Below are 17,931 nucleotides of genomic sequence, written 5' to 3' on the forward strand. Positions count from 1 at the left end.
TTGTTGCAGAGCAGTGTTTACACCAGGCCAAGGACTTTTCGGCTTCTTGCTCTGTCCTGCCAGCGAGCAGGCTGGGGGTGCAGCAGGAGCTGGGAGGGGACAGACCCAGGACAGCTGACCCAAACTGGCCAAAGGGGTATTCCATACCATCTGACGTCATGCTAAACAATATATAGGGGTGGCTGGCCGGGGTGGGGGGGCCGGCTGCTCGGGGATAGGCTGGGCATCGGTCAGCGGGTGGTGAGCAATTGCATTGTGCATCACTTGTTTTCTTACACATTATTATTGTTAATACTATTATCATTATCACTATTATTATTATTATTGTTATTATTATATTCCTTATATTCCTTATATTATTATATTCCTGTCTTAATAAACTGTCTTTATCTCAACTCACCGGCTTCACTTTCCCGTTTCTCTCCCCCATCCCAGAGAGGGAGGGGGGAGGGTGAGCGAACGGCTGTGTGGTGTTTAGCTGCCAGCCGGGTTAAACCACAACACTGAAGTAAAATCAGTATCTATCATACTGCATTATTTTGGATGACACATAATAAATATCACAAAGCTCCCTTTCCTTCCTTCCCCTTTCCTTCCTTCCCCTTTCCTTCCTTCCCCTTTCCTTCCTTCTCTCTCTCTCTTTCTTTCTTTCTTTGTCTTATTTATTCAAACTGCAAAATCCATAAAGCTACCTGACAATTTATCTGTCCTAGGTAGCATTGTAAGAATGCCTCTGTGTAATATTCAGTGCGCTAAAATTGCATAAATACTCTTTTTAGTGTTTAATGTGAATATGAAATAAAAATAAATAAATAAATAAATAAAAGCCTCCTAATGAAATAGTGATAAGCACAAGTTATAATAAATATTAAATATTTTTCTAACAATAAACATGGATTTTTAGAGTGACAGCTAATGTCATGATTGGAATTTCCTTTATATTAAATAGCATTAGGAAAGTATAATTAGAAATGATAGTTTTCTACCACGTTGAAGAATAATTTATGGAACCTCAGCAGAGATGTTTTGAGATGAAGAGTATAAGTTAAATAGAGAGTTGCAAACAAAGTGGCAGAGCATTGTTTTTCAAAACAAACTGTGCCGATACTTTTTCTTTTTGTCGTTTATTTAATTAAGGGCACTTGGCTAATTATTTCTATTTAAAGAAGGTCCCTTTTAGAAATCTTTCAATTTCAAGAGCTTGTGCTTGAAATTTACTCCAATCTTTCTTTTTGTACCAAATTTATATATTTTCTTTCTTCCTTTTTTATTTACTTGTATCATTTTAATCTATACTTTGGTACTTCAGCTTTTCTCCTCTAAAAAATAAGAAATTTCTCCTCTAAGAAATAAGTTTCAATGTTTTCCTTGTCTTAAGCTTTGAAAAAAGACCTGACTGTTGAAACTCTATGCTGAGAAAAATGCCTTCGGACACTGTGTTCCAACACAGGTATTGCAGTCTATTTCTCCTACCCTGTTGGCAAGCCATATTGTTTTCATGTAGAGCTTCTGTTTCTTTCTTTGGCTAAAGTACACCAATGGAGCAAAAGGGAGGAAGTATCTTGAAATCAGATATGTATTTTTTCAGGCTTCTGAACAAAATATTTCACCACTTTTTGTTTGTCTGTTTGTTTGTTTTCCCCCTAATGGAAAGAGACAATATTTATTCTTTTAGTTATTCCACATATTAATTTTTCTCCTGTTTTACTTTTCTTATGGAAGAAAAAATAATCAATTGTAATATTTGAAAACATTTTATTAGTGACTGTGAAATTCCAAAATATAAAATGTCTGTTCTTGTCACATAGATAAATAATTTCATACTGCAAGAATTTTACAGTACTTACTTACTCATGTGAATAATGCTACTGACTTTTAAGAACTCTCAATGACTAAATGTATCACTGGGGGGGGGGGGGGGGGAGATCGTTTTCTGAAAGGTTGATTTAAAGGTTGATTTTTTTTTCTTAACTAATATGACAAATAGTCCTGAAAAGATATTTGTAGTCAGCAAATTTGAGCCTCTGTAGTATATCACAAACAGCAAAACCATTTTAGCAGTGCCAAGAACTTGAAGAGGGAAGTGAGAGAAAGATGTATTTTTCATTAAGACAAAATGATTCTTTGTTGCCCTAGTTGTGCTGTGCGAATTTTCTCACACTGGAAAAAAGCCAAAACCAATTTTTTTCATTTGATGTCTAGCTAGATTTGAGAATGTTTTACAGTCATTTAAAAAAAGGAGTAAGAAACCTCTGCAGATGCAAGTATGTTGTTTAAAAGAGTTCCAAACAGGAAAAAAATGTTATTGTTATAATATATTATGATGTACTTTTCAACCAGGCTGAGACCCATGCAACCAGAAGTGTATGGTGATATTCCAACCTCTCTCTTCGACATTTGTTCTTGTTGCTCAACTAATATTGACTGTGAGAGTGGACCTGACAGATTTAGCTTTCATATTCTAGTTAAAACAGTTCTTCAGTAGAACTAAAAAATTAATGAAGGTGTTTGTTATACAAGGTTTTATCGTATCTCCATCTCTACAAGAGTTAAGTTCCATTTAGCAATGTACCTAGTGCTTTACAGTGTTCGTTTTCTTGTCTTTATCTTATTGCTGTTTTCCAGGTGTCCCATGTCTACAAAATCCCATAAAGACAACTAGCATTGAGATCCAATGCTTTCAGGCAGACCTGAGGTATTCTTATATTACACCTATTTCTGTTCAGAGCACACAAAGAAATGTGTAGATCAGTTAACTACTTATAAATGTATACGTATACAGAGTTGAAATTTTTGTGGAAGTTGTGTTTCTGTCTTTAAGGTGCATGCAGCCATCCTCATGCTATTTTTCTTCATTCAACTTCTCACCCAGTGCTATATCCTTTCAATGCATCCACTATAATTAAAAAAAAAAAACAAACACTGAGACAGTGTTGTAATTTAACCCTAGCAGACAACTAAGCCTCACACAGTTGTTCGTTCACTCCCCCCAGTTGGGATGGAGGGAGAGAATCCGGAGAAAGGTAAAACTTGAGGGTTGAGACAAGTTTGACAGTTTAATACAACAGAAAAGGAAGGGATAATAATAATGTTAATAATAATAATGTTTTATTATTATATATGTGATACATAGTGATCATAGTGATAGTAAACAAGTGATGCATAATGCAATTGCTCACCACCAGCTGACCAATGCCCAGCCAGATCCCAAGAAGTGGCCACCCTGCTCTGTTTTTATTGTTCTGTATGATGCCATATAGTGTGGAATATCCCTTTGGCCAGTTTGGGTCAGCTGTCCTGGCTGTGTCTCCTCCCAGCTTCTTGTGCACCCCCAGCCCTGTGCTGGCAGGGAAGTATGAGAAGCTGTAAGCTGTAAGAAGTGTATGCTTTGCTCAACAACAACTAAAACATCAGTGTGCTATCAATTTTTTTTTCTCCTAAATTCAAAACATGGCAACAAAACAGCCACTATGAAGAAAATTATCTCTGCCAAAACCAGGACAGACAGAATGATTGTGAACATACTGAGATGACAATAAACACTTAGCCAAGTGAAGAAACACTGGACAGTATGCATGGTGTTGTCATTCTGAGGAACACATCTGTGTGGCAATGACTTACAAAGAAAAGTCTGTGTTTTGCTTAGATGGCTTTTATGGAGCTGACACTGCTCTTAACATACTGTCAAATCCTTGAGTACAAATCATTGTAATGAAACCAATACTTAACTTCCTAATTCTTCTTCAGCTTTCATGTCTGTTGTAGTTCTACCAGTCATAAACCATATCATTCTTAATTTATGAACCTTTCTTTTACATAAGTTTAAAAAATTTATTATTATTTTAAAATTATTAATAGGAAGCCCCCAGATGCTCTTTGATATCCTTTGTATTCTCCTGAAATTCATTGCTGTTCATTTGGTCTGTGATCTGCATATCATTCCTGTTCTCCTGACAAATAAATGGTGGAGAATCTCATGAGCCATTGGGCTAGGAGTACCAGGCTTGTTTTCAATTTTCCCCTTGTCATGTGTAGCAGACGCCTGGGACTACAGCTGTGTCACCCTCATGTCCATAGCAGTCTTAGAGAAAATGGTGTATATCTTACCATACAGACAAAGCACCAAATCATCATCTTGCCTAAGGAAGCTGGGACTCGTTACCAATGAAAACAAATACTTACTACAGAAAAAAAAATAAATAAATAAAGGAGTGAAATTTGAATTGTAAAATGAGCTTAGGCCTTTAAATGGTGACTTACAAGTCTGTATTTTTAGGACGTTTTATGATGTTTTGATGTTTCATAATGCCATTTAGCTAAGGGTTTAGAAAAGAAAATCAGGATGCTGTTATTGCAAAAAATAGTTTATTGATTTTAAATTAATAAATTTATTTTATTAAGCACTGCTGAGAACAATTCTGTGCATAAGCATTCTGTAACATAATGCTCTAAAATCTATCTCAAAAAGACTTATTGGCAAATTTGGTAAGTGGTTAAGACATGCTGGTGGTTAAGACAGGCTTTGTAGCTAGAGAAGAATTGGCATCACATTCACCCACCTTCAACAGCCAAAAAAAGGCATTTGGACACTCACTGATTGATTTATTGTTTGGAGCAAATTTGAAACTAACACCCTTGGTTCACTAGCAAAATATGCTCTCTGCTCTATTTCCCTCTGTTTTTTTTGTTGTTGTTGTTTGTTTGTTTGTTTGTTTGTTTTTAATTATCTGGAAGTGTAACTAAGAGTGAATAGAAGCAAGGAAAAATATGCTGGACTACTGCAAACATTCAGTGTAGTATTCAAACAAACAAATATAGAGCATACATGTAACACATCACCTGAGCTGCTGTGAGATGGTTAAGCAGGTGCTTTTGTGATGGTTTCACCCAGATGGAGAGCTAAACTCCACAAGAATGCTCTCTCACTTCCACTCCTCAAAGGAAGAGGAGGAGAAAATATGATGGAGAAAAGGCACAAGGGTTGAGATAAGGACAGAGAGATCATTCACCAATTACCATCACAGGCAAGACAGACTCAACCTAGGCAGACTGATATAATTTACTGCCTACCACTAGCAGACTAGAACAGTGAGAAACTAAAAGGAAACTAAAACCACCTTCACCCCCCATCCACCCCCGTCTATGTCCATCCATCAGGTGCAAACTGCTCCAGCACGGGTCCCCCATGGGCAGCAGCTCCCCCCAGACCCCCTGCTCCTGTGTGGGCTCCTCTCCACGGGCTGCAGCTCCGGCCCGGGGCCTGCTCCACCGGGGGCTCCTCCACGGGCTGCAGCATGGAGATCTGCTCCATGTGGGACCCATGGGCTGCAGGGGGACAGCCTGCTCCACCAGGGGCCTCTGCACAGGCTGCAGGGGAACTGCTGCTGCGTGCCTGGAGCACCTCCTGCCCTCCTGCTGCACTGACCTTGGTGTCTGCAGGGCTGGTTCTCACTCCTCACTCTCCCAGCTGCAGTTTTGCTGCAGGTTTTTTTCCCTTTCTTCAATCAGTTCTCCCAGAGGCCCGACCAGCATCACTCACTGGCTCAACTCTGGCCAGTAGCGGGTCCCTTTTGGAGTCAGCTGGAGCTAGCTCTGATCTGACATGGGGCAGCTGCTGGGCTCTGCTCACCAAGGCCACCCATGCAGCACCCCTGCTACCAAAACCTTGCCATGTTACAAAGCCAATACAGATCTCTAGTTATTCTTTTATTCCACAGGTATTTCAAAATATATCAGAGACAATAAATCTGAATTTGAAGGATTCATATTTCCAACCAAAAATCCTGCACTGTAGCATAGTGAGGTACGTTTAAATCTAAGAAATTTGAGAATGTAGGTGTAAATTTGTTATGATTGCTAATACAGAAAAAGTTTCGGGGGGGGGGGAGTGGGGGGAGTGGGGGGAGTAGAAGAATACACAAGTGATTATATAAGAAATGGAAGATTTCAGCCACTGATGTTCCTGGAAAATTTGCCATCGGGTACCCTGGCTCTGTGGGTATTTTGTAGAATAATCCAGTGTAATTATGGTTTATAAGATGACAATTTTGGAAGATTTTTGTCATATTCTGTTTGTACCTTTGCTTATGCAGCCTTATTTTTGGTGTTTTTTGCACCTTTCTCTTTACAGGGAGATGTGTTTTTAACAAATCACTTGTAAAAAACATGAAATAAAAGATTCTCATGGAGTCTTTCAGTGAATGACAGTAGCTGTAATGCAGACCTCTGCAAGAAACCTACCAGCGCTAGTTTATCATTACCTTTCATTGAGGTTATCTACTATGCTATTATTTTTGCTAAAACAGATACAGCAGTCATGTCTCAGAACTGACAATATTTATATCCTAGACTGTAATTGGTAAAGAGTTTCTAGTTTCTATTGTGGGCTATCAGACAGCCATTGCACTATGCTATATTTATTAGGGGGAGAAAAAAAAATGATGGGGAATGTTTGCATTTCTACCCCAATTATGCCAGTAAAGCAAATGAGCTTTATTTATAGCAAATAAGTGGTCTTGTAAAATAGCACATTCCAAATTATATTTCCTTGCAGGTCTGTTGGCATAACTCAGACTGATGTCAGATCTTGTGTTTTCTTTCTCCGTTTAAATTTCTAACTGCTAGGAAGGATTTTCATCCTGGAGCAAGGCTTGAATATAAAGTGTTCCCATATAAAAAACAATTTATGTGGGGTCACAGTCTCTCCCCAAGCATAGCCTGTATTTCTGGTATGTGTTCTGTAGAGATTTGCTAGAGCCAAGTATGAACCCTAAATCAAGGGTATTGGAAGAGTGATAACAAAAAGCACAAACTCAGAGATGCACTGCTTGCTGCAATCTTCTCTCTCACAGGAAGTGTCACCACATCTACTATTATGAATACAATACATATTACAGAAACTGAACACAAAAGTGCAAATAAACATTAAAGAACTCTGTTGTTTCTGCTCCTACGGTGCTTTTTTGGGTGTTTGTGGCTGGGACCTCCGAATCATTGAAACAGAGATGTTTAGTGGTTTGTTGTTAACACACTCCACTAGGAGTATTACTTGGGAAGTGTGACTTTCCTACAGATCTGTTGCAGGACTTTGGGCAAGTAGTTCCTCTCTGTCTTTCTTCCCAAAGTATATGCTGGGGACTATGTTTCCCCCTTGTTTAGTACAGAACTGAATGGAGAGATGATGAATGCCACATAAGATCCTGCACAGAGCAAAAAGCAAACAAATAAACAAAAGACAAACAAGACAAACAACAACAACAAAAGAAAAAAAAAGAAAAAAGAAAAAGAAGGAAGCAGTGTTGGTACTCATTTTAATTTCTATATCCCCTCTAGTGTTTAGAGAAGGCACTTATACTCCTGAATATTGATTATATAGATTTGGAATTCCCCATAGCAAATGGCTCTCCCTGCAGTATTCTTGATGCTTTCAAATAGAATACAGTTTCAAAAATAATGGGAGAAATACAAGCAGAAGAGGAAAATCTTTGTGCTTTTCTCTCTCAAAAGTAATTGACATTAAATCACTTGTCAATTTTTGTCCCTGTCTTTTTCAACAGTTTAGTTGTTAACAGGACATAACTTAATTTTGATATACAATTTTGCAAGTAAGAGAAGGCAGTTGCATTTGTGTGTAACATAACGAACAATATCTATATGACATCAATACAGGCTCTATCTGCAGACTATTAATTTTCAATGCTGTGACATTTTAAATATGTTATAAATTCTCTTGTTTTCCTTGGTGACTTTTAAAGAAATACTTGCAATGATTTAGTTAAAATGCTTTATTTAAAAAACAAACAAACAAAAAAATCCCCACAAACATAACTTTCACAAAGGGATATTTAGTATGTGGTACTGTAAGATATGGCATTTCATTGAAGCTTTCCTTTATGGAGAAAAAGGGCTGAATGTTGAGAACAGAAATATACTCCATACACCACTCCCACCCCCACACCACCACACTCCAGTTTAATAATCTGAAGATAAACTGTTTAAATATTTAATCACCTGTGGTTTCTACAGAGTAATTTGAGATGTTCTTGTACAGAAAGGTGTATGATTTACCTTAGGCATGTGTCTTAGAATGATATGATGGCTCTCAGGGATGACTATCTCTCTGTTGACTATAGGCAGGCTAGATTGTCGTCTTGGACAAGGGAGCTTCCTACAACTTAAATAGTGTCCTGGACATATGATGGTGAAATTGCATTTCGCCTTAATCCGTGCTGTGGAGAAACAGCCTGCATACCATGTCATAATGTACTCCTTAGAGAGCTTGTAAAACATGAGACAACTTTGTCCAAACAAAATTTGCAGAGCAGGTTCTTCAACAATGGCAATTGAATAACAGCTTTTCTCAACTGTCCATATCATAGGGAGCTTCATTACACTTCTAAACAAAAAGGCATTGCTTGGTTCTGTAGGAAATTTATTAGGAACTATACAAAGTTCTAAATGGGGGAGAAGGATGAATCATATGTCAGGTTTCAAAAGTGTTCTTTGCAGAAAAAGCAGCAGCACATGCTTCTTCATACTTTAATTTAGCTAATGTGTCATTTAGAGAAAGGGTAAAATCAAGGGACTTAGAAAAACACAGGACTTTGAACAGCTGTTCTCCAGAAGATTTATTTTTAGGTGTTTTTTGAAAGTTTTCTTAGGAAATACAACTGCTATAATATCTTAATAAAGGATTCATTGGTAAACTGAAGAGGTTTCACCATAGCCAGGAAATAACCCCCCTTTCTGTTCTATGAGGATTACACCCATCTCTGAAACTTGAAAACCTAGGTTACTTGTAAATCTTACATGGTATCTTATGCTGAAAGAACACCATCAAGGCTACAAGGTCATGAATTAGAGGTTAATAAATAAATTTTATTTCTTGGTAAGGGTAATATTCATTCAGTTTTCCATTTGTAACAGATTGTCATGCCTTCCCTATTGTGGGTTTTATTGTTTTATTCACTACTTGGCTATCAGATTCTGAAAATATACAAGTTAAAGGTCTGACAAACATCTCTTTGATTATGTTTGTGGGTTTTTTGTTTGTTTGTTTTTACAGCATAATGCAGAATCTCCCTTCTTACCCACATGCTGATTAAAAGTAGAGCTCCATGGAAAATAACAGGCAATCATTTAGTTAACTTTAGGATATACCTACCTCAAACAGTTAAGCATCCTGTAGCTCTGGGACATGACTGCAGGAGGAAACCATTCTTAAGTAATCTTGGCAGGGATTCAGAACACACAAGCTATCTTGTATTAATATCCTTTGTGAACAATTGCTAGTGAACAGTCAAAATGAAGCAGTTTATCCTATCTTTCAAAAGTATAAGTTACTGTCATACTCAGTGGTGCTAAAGGAAGCCCATTGCAGTTAGGTAAAGCAAACTGGAGCCTTAAGGAAATGGCAAATGGTCTAAGAGGTATGGATTATTTTGTGTGTATGTATTTGCATACTACTCATCTAAAGGAACTGTGAGGATAAATAAAACTATCAGAACAGTTCCCTAAAATCTCTGAAGTGTTCCAAGTTAAACAAACAAACAAACAAACAAAAACTTACTGTCTCAATACATTAATTTTTAAAATTTCGTATTTAAAGACTTTGTATTTTTATTGGTTTTGTACAAGAAATATTACTGACACAAAGGACACTCTTCATGTTGAAGTCTAGTTCCTGCCTTAAACAAGGCAAAGCACCAAAGTTTATCATAAATAAACTTGCCAGAATTTTGTTATGGGAAAAAAATTGCATTTTTGCTACCATACGCCTGGCAAATAATGAACCATTTTAGTTGTTTTATATTTTATTTTTAATGATTTCTCAGACAGATGCTGAATCAGAAGGACAGCTAAACAGTTTGAATTGTGTGGAGTTGAAATAAATAAAAATTGATTCTTATAATGGAAAATGTCTCTTGACTCCAGTGACAAAGGAAGCCATTTGTATTACTGAAGAGATGAAGGAATATCAGAGTAAAAATATACTAAAAGGTCTACTACTCTATCTTGCCTTGTTTAGGAGTCTTTAACTATAACATATTTTTTTCCCATTGCTCCAGTTTAGACTACTTAATTGCAGGACTGATGCCAGTAACAGCATATAGTAGCAGCTATAAATGTGACTATCTGTAGCACACAAATCCAGGTGTTAATGGAGATTCCAAATAGCTTGGACTTTAAGAATAATAATAAAAACATAACAAATATATATATATGCTAATGGGGTTGAGAGACTTCATTGGAATAAACTCTAAATCTAATATAAAGCTTATGAAAGCAAATATCCATTTATTTTATAAAGAATGTCATTCATACAGTCTCACAGACTTTGTTACAGTTACATAACTGTGTTAATAGAAATACAGATCCAATTTTCATTTGGAGTTTTAAATGAGTGCTAAGGTATGCACACTAGAAACTTTTATACACTGTCGCATTCATGAAATAAAAGTGAGATTTTTTTTTTGGCTCATTAGAGATAAGCAACTTAGTCTGAATTAGTAATATCACAGCTCCGTTGTATTTTTTGATAAACTCTATGTTGTTATTTGGGAAAAAAAAAGTGCTAAGAAATTTAAGTCATGCTGAGAACATATACATTTATGGGCCATTGATAGCTTCACAAGACAAAGATAATAGTTTTGATATGGCTGAATGATGGAAGGACTGAAAGGATGACTTGGGCAGCTACATGACATTTTGTCTACCCTGTGCTCTTGTCCCTGGCACAGGAGGGGTGATGCAGGCAGAATTGAAGGTGTCTCTTACGGCCACAAAGGAGTCAGCAGCTCCTGGAAAGGAAGAGGCTGAATAACTAAATGTCTTCTCTCTTTTTAAGTAGGCTGTCACAAATACTATTGGAATGCTCCCTGATAGAAGTTAAGGAAAGGTAAAAGGAAAGGGGAGAGGGGGGGAGAGGGAAAAGAGAGGAAAGGAGAGAAAAGGAGGGAAGAGGAAAGGAGCAGAGAGGAGAGGAACAGAAAGGGAGAGAACAGAACAGAAATGGGGGGGAAGGGGAAGGAAGGGATGATCTCAGAAAATTAATGTTCTCCTATACTATATAGCCCACGGCTGGACATATTGCACTTTGATCACCATTAACACAGTGTTTTCAGCTTCAATAGAAAGTGAACTCCTCACAAAGGACCTGCAATTTCTATTGTCACCTGTGAAACTAATAAACTTCTGGTTTATGAGAACTGTACTGTTATTTTCTGAAGAATAAGTCATGCACTTAAGTGTCCAAACACAATAGATTTTTTTGTAAATTCTCCAACATTCAAAGGAACAAACCAGTGGGAAAAAAAAAAAGTGTGATAATTGTTAGATCAGACCTCAGGACTACCTAGAAGTAAGCTTCAAAGGGCTATTTCTTCGAATAGAAAACATTTGTGCTAGAGGTGAGGATACTAGGATACTTTATAGGATGTATTTTAGAATTTACATTGGTTCAATTAAGGACATGAGAATTTGGTTCCTTAAAGATATAAAGAATGTTTATTCATGTACAACCTGTTTCTGTAAAAAGCCTGTGATCATCTGATTTTTATGTAGAGTATTACTGAATGTGATGATGTTACTCATCTGAGTAAATTCAGCTACGAGCATTTTCATAATCAAATCTTAGTTGAAAGGAGGGTAGATAAGGAGTTGCATGCTTCAATCATTATGCTAGAATTGCAGACAGCACTATATGGTAACATCAAAAAGTACACATATTAAACCCGATGCTTCAAATATGCTTTAAATATACAGTATAAATGGGTTTAAAATGTGGGGTTGGAACTAAACGATCTTTGAGGTCCCTTCAAACCTAAGCCATTCTATGATTCTATAAAAATGGACAGGAATTATGACCAGAAGTCCAAAAGAAGAGGCTACACTTCAGTCCTGAAGATGGGAAGGGAGATGACCAGAAATTAAAATTAGAGGGTACAAAAACAAACAAACAAACAAAAAAGAAAAAAGCAACATGCAAAATAAAATAAACAAAAGCAAAACCAACCAAACACACACACACACACACAAAAAAAAAAAAAAAAAGAAGAGAGAAAGAGAACATGAATACAGAAGAAAGGAGCAAAAGACAAAAAACAATTGCTTGACACTGTTCAATTTTTATTATAAGGGAAATCCTTAAAAGCCTCATTTAAAAGCACTTGTCTCCTCCATTTCTATCATTGAAGAACGGAATTAGTAGCAACTGGAAGAAAACATTGGGAAAGGATGATCAAGTCTTGAATATCAGAAGCAGCAATCTTCAGAAAACTGTAGGGACAGTATACCCCAAGCATCCATTATGGTTTTCAGTTAAATAAATCATTTCAATTTTGCACATTGTTCACTCACTTTGAGGAAAAAAAAACAAACCCCAAAAACCAACCAAACAAAAAAACATGAACAAAAAGCTTTCTACAAAATGTTTGCTTTGACTCTGTTAAGGAAACTAGTAATCTTTTCATTTTTCACAGTTCTCCAGTAAAACTTTTGCTGGTGACCTAACTTTTTCCTCCCATTTTTAATATACAGTTTCACTGTTCTTTTAAAAAATGTTTATTTTTCTTTGCCATTACTCCTTTTCTTGTTGTTCTTCCTTCAGATTTCATTTATTAACATTTGACTGTAATGTTCCTGTTTCCCTGATCCTCTGATATTTTATTATTTTCATTTATTATTTTCATTACCTGAACCTAAAGAAGAGTTCAACAGTACATAGACCTTATCAGTGCCACAAATGTGTATAAGGCAGGAAACAGGCAGAGCTTCTGCTTTCTCTTGATCTCTAATGCACACAGAAATGTTCTCACTAGACCCAACGGCCTTCCATATTTTGTGTGTACATCTTATTTTTTCTGTATTAAATTTGAAAGACTTAAATTTGTTGCTTGAGCAGCTGTGCTTCTTTGCTATCTTATTGAAAAGCTGCAGATATGGACAGAAATGAAATACAGTGGGAAAAAAAAAAAAAGTAAGGCTTTAGCCCTACGCAGTTATAGACCTACAGAAAATGGTGCCTGGTGTTCTGACTTGTTCACTGAGATGTTGTGAGCAGGCTTTCCTTGGCTGACCATAACTGAAAATATTGATTTATGGGGGGCACTACATGGACTCCACCACTGTTTGAGACTTTAATTTTTGCTCTGTCTATAGGTTTTGCCATATATCCTTTGGCCTAATACAGAGATTTCAAATTTTGTGAGACTTAGCAACAACTTTGAAATGTTTTTTCCCCAGCTGCTTGAAGCAGACAGAAAAAGTAACATAAAGGATGAGCCTGGGTAGTATCACGATTCTGTCTGTGTGTTAGTCTACTGTAATGTTCCTGGAGGGGGGAAAAAAAAAAAATTTAGTTTGTGGACATAAGTAATTTGGGGACAGAAGACGCAAAGTCCTTCATAAAAATCAACAGATTTGGTTTGGGGCAAAAAAAGGACAAGTAACGGCTTGAAGACTGTTCAGTTTTTCTCTCTTTGCTGCCTGTAATCAGTCCAGTCTGGAAAAAAAAAAAATTGTTTTGTCTCTGTCACAGTCCATCAAGATTCATCTGCAGAGTGTCAAATCACTCATCCATACAATAAAAGGAAAGATTATTTGATATCTCTTAGATAAATAATATCTCCAAATTTATTTCCAGGTTGATCTTCCCTTCACACTGTGTTATTAGGACTTGCTTCCTGCCAGGCTGCACATGAGACAAACTCCTCTGATGAAAGTCAGGGATATAACTTCAGCCCTGAGACTTCACTGAAGAGCCATGAGGGTGAAGAGAAAAGCAGAGAGATGGTTCGAATGGGATTGTAACTATTTTGATATTTGATATTGCTACTTGGCAATGGGGAAAGGGACACTGTGTACATGCTTTGGGATGCGCAATCTGCATTTCATATTTTCGCATGACATTCCCATACTAGATCCTATAGGCATGCTATGATGCAAGACTATAGCCCTTACTACCTGTAATTCCCACAGAAATCAATTAAAGGTAAGGATGGATGACAAGATAAAGATTGTGCCACTGGGTATTATTTGTATGGGGATAAAATCTGAGATTCATTTGGATAAAACAAATGAGAATTTGAAGAATCCTGGACATTGAGAAAAACTGAAAGATTATGAGCGTGATTTCTCTCAAATATTTACATTGTTAGCTGTTTGGAGACAAAACAGCAGGGCAGCTTTTATAAATCTTTTCACTTTGTCAAGTTGTGAATGAAAGCTGGAAATATAGATAGGGCATTTTCCTCTTAAATTTTGAGCTAATTAGCAAAGGTATTGGAGTCAAGTTTGTGTGTTTGTTTGCTTATTTTAGTAACGCTTTTTCAATGAGAGAGAGGCACAAAAAAAAAAAGAATTTAGTACTCCTTAGTGAATAAAAGTTTTTGGAGACAAAATGAAATGTATAGATCCCTTTACATTTTAATATCCAGATATGGGAAGCTGAGCCTAGCAACAGAAATGTGAGGTGAAATTCCTAAACCGATACTTAAGGCATTTCTGTGTTATAATTGTGGCTAAAGAATTTAAGTGATGAATATGGCTACTTTCACATGGATAGTCACTACGTTTCTTTTGGTTTGTTTGCTTGGTTTTGTTTTAAAGAAGACATTAAACACACTACATTCATAAAGAAGGAGCTACAAAAATGTGCAATATTTTAAACACATACATTAAACTCTTTCCATGATGAAGATCTTCACAACATTTTGTGGCATTTCCTGTGACAATAAAATAGTTTTCTGGAAGATACGGGATTCATGCCTTACTCTTTAATGCTGTTACTAAAGATAAATAAACTGAATTAAATGAGGATGTGTAAGTCTTATGTTTTATTCTATTGAAAATTCTCTTAATAAATAAATAAATAAATAAATAAATAAATAAATAAATAAGATAAAATTAGATAGACTGCAAGGCCTGGGCTGATATGGGTTGCTTGTTTAGCTTTTATTTTTGCATAATGCAAAAATAAAACAGAACATAACCCTATGCATTCTTGTATGAGATATCTTTTGATACTGCTTGGTTTTCATGCTCTTAGCAATTATAGATTAATGGGAAGGTATCCATTATAATTCAAGGAGAAGGAAAATCTAGCAGAAACCTTGCTCTTTTCTTCCATGTACTTTCTTGAAGGCCATGGGTCAGGCTAATTTTTGTGCTCCTTCACATGCTCTGAATCCTACTGGAGTGGGAAATGGAAGTTCTGAAGTATGAGAAACTATGTTCTCATTGTCCATACTGTTTTTGATTATTAATTTGCTGTTAATATGCACCTAGCTTCCCATCAGTCTCACATTTCAAATGAGCCCAGGTTTAAACATTCACATCAAGAGCTTTGATCTGTGATTCATATGGTAGAAATCAGCCACATAATTCTAAAGGTTTCTGAGTTTGGTTTTCTAGGATTACAAATGTAAAGCTTCAAACTAGTTGCTCTCTTTTTCCTATTCCCTACAATCTACACTGAGGACTGTAAGTAAATTCAGAATTTTGTTTCTTATCTGATCCCAAAAATCAAAGCCTCTAAGTGTGAGTCGATCATGGAAAACAAAGTTTGTTACAGGTAAATTTATTGTTAGTTGTTTGAGGTAGATATCTTCAACTAGTCATGCGTTTCTGTTGCACAGTTTTGCTGTTGTTGTTGTTGTGCAAGTATAATGCAATACATGGATCATCACTGATTACACTTTACTTTGGAAAGTGCTGTTTAATGTAATCCTGGATTTAAAGAGCAGTAGAAAAACTTAGATAACATAGATAATCTACATTAAAATGTTCATAATTGTTAAGAAACAGAAATGTTGGTTTTATTTATGTTATTGATAAAGTCAACAGTAGCAAGATGATTTATTTTTTATTATTCATTCATTTATTTATTTATTTGTTTATTTATTTTTACAATAGGTAATATTAATGCTTTCCCAAGGGAACATAAAGACTTAAAGTAACTGAAATAAAAACCTTTGGATGATGAATGATACTACATTTAGCTGCTGCAGCTGGAAAATCACTACTTTCATCTGTGATGAAAGCCAAATACAGCCAAAATGGTGGAATGGACAGTGTGCCTGCTTTTTAATACTAAAGCCTAACCTGTCTTCCAGAGGTTCCTCTCTCTGAGAGCCTAGGAATAGTGTCACAAAACAAAGCTTTTTATCACCTTGACTTACTTTTAAGGAGAAAATTTATATTGAAGTGTATGATCTAAATCCATGCAAGATAAGAGAAAGAGTTATCTTTATATGCAAGTTTAAACACACATAAGTTTAATAGTTGAGATGCAGATAGATGCATGTCAACTAGCTCAGGGATTCATGAAGAAAAATGCTGAAATGAAAAAGCATGAAACCCTTATTAAAACAAATGGAGGAGAATCAGTAGATGACAACATCCAGGATCTGCTTGCACTGTTGAGCACAGGAGGCTGACCCTTTCCCACCCCAAATTTGCAACTGTCTGTACAGAAAAGATCACTGGGTGTAGCAAGATAATGTTAAACTTATTAACACTGACCTCATAGCTTGCTGGTCCTAGCCCTTTTATGCATCCTATCCCTTTATCTGCCAACAGATTTACACTGGTAACTTGAACATATCCTGCTTTTAGAGTCTCTTCCTTTATGTTAAAACTTACCTAATATAAAAGTACCCAGAGAAGAAGAAATGAAAAAGGTTGTATTCTAATGTATTCTAATGTATGCACATTAGAATGTATGCACTATGTCCTTCACATCTATGAATATATCTATAGTGTGCACATATTCCGGACATTCAGAGGTATTTTCTTGGAGGGGAAAGAAGAAGAGACAGATGAGTGGAATTAAGGTGGCTTCAGTCAAAAAAACTGTGTGATAGGCCTAGTAAGAGAAGTATTATTATTATTTTTTTAATTATTTCTCCTAAAAAATAGGTACAGATAATCCTACAGTCCACATTAGCATATCATGGCCAAGAATTCTAGGTATTAGAGTTGATAAATTATTACTATACTCAAAAAATGATAAGGCTGTCAGCTATGCTCAGTCTCTCTGACATAAGACTACACTCCTGTATAAAGCTCTGTAAAACTGTCTCAATATATACATCTTACATAAAACAAAAACAAAAACAAACAAACAAACAAAAACTTGGCATTAATATACTACTGGCACTAATATACTACTGGCATTAATATACTATATAATAGTATATATATACTATAGTATATAGTATATATAGTATATATATACTATATAATTTTAAAATATATAATTAATATATATAATATAATACATAATATAATTAATATATATAATTAATACTGGCATTAATATACTACTGGCATTAATATACTACAAGTAAACAAAATAGAGCAACAAATACAAATGCTAGTTCAGTTTATTCTTAAGAAGAACAGAGTATATTTAGTTCTCCAAAGAAGATAAAGGTAATTAATACTTTTTAGCTTCAGCAGAGTAAGTTGTATAAATTTTGTGCCAAGACACTTCTGTCAGACTCACTTTGTATACAAAGTAAGTATTGTATGCATGTATACATATATATGCACAATAAGTGCATGAATGAGAGCAATGTTTTGACAAAATCCTATACAAACACTGAACAAATGTATTTGCTGTTGATTGTGATGCCCTAGAGAGTGAACGGGCCCATGGAAAAAGATGCCTTTTGCAGCTCCACAGTCTGGAGAAAAAAATCAGAAATAAAAGAAGTGAGGAAGCACCAAGAGGAATCTGCTTCCAACTCTAATGGCAGCTCTGCTATGTGGATAGCCAATTAGGGACTAAAGAGAAAAATAAACCACACCATGAAGCAGAAATGAAGAAAATGCTATACCATGGGTGCTTACTCAAAGATAATGTTGAATATTTACAAACCTGCATTTATGTATGACCGTGTGTAGGAGAGCTTTGAAATTATGATGCAA

The 17,931-nt window shown here is 35.8% G+C and overlaps 1 long non-coding RNA gene across 1 annotated transcript; it reads left to right on the forward strand.

Moving 5' to 3' along the window:
- The first annotated feature begins 202 nt into the window (after positions 1-202).
- Positions 203-14,815, forward strand: LOC310895647. The gene is made up of 4 exons (XR_014580828.1): positions 203-240; positions 1,379-1,450; positions 2,626-2,695; positions 13,643-14,815. It is a non-coding gene; the product is annotated as an uncharacterized lncRNA (long non-coding RNA).
- Positions 14,816-17,931: the final 3,116 nt, after the last annotated feature.

This window comes from Anser anser, assembly GCF_964211835.1.
Source record: "Anser anser genome assembly, chromosome: 2".
NCBI classification, from domain to species: Eukaryota; Metazoa; Chordata; class Aves; order Anseriformes; family Anatidae; genus Anser; species Anser anser.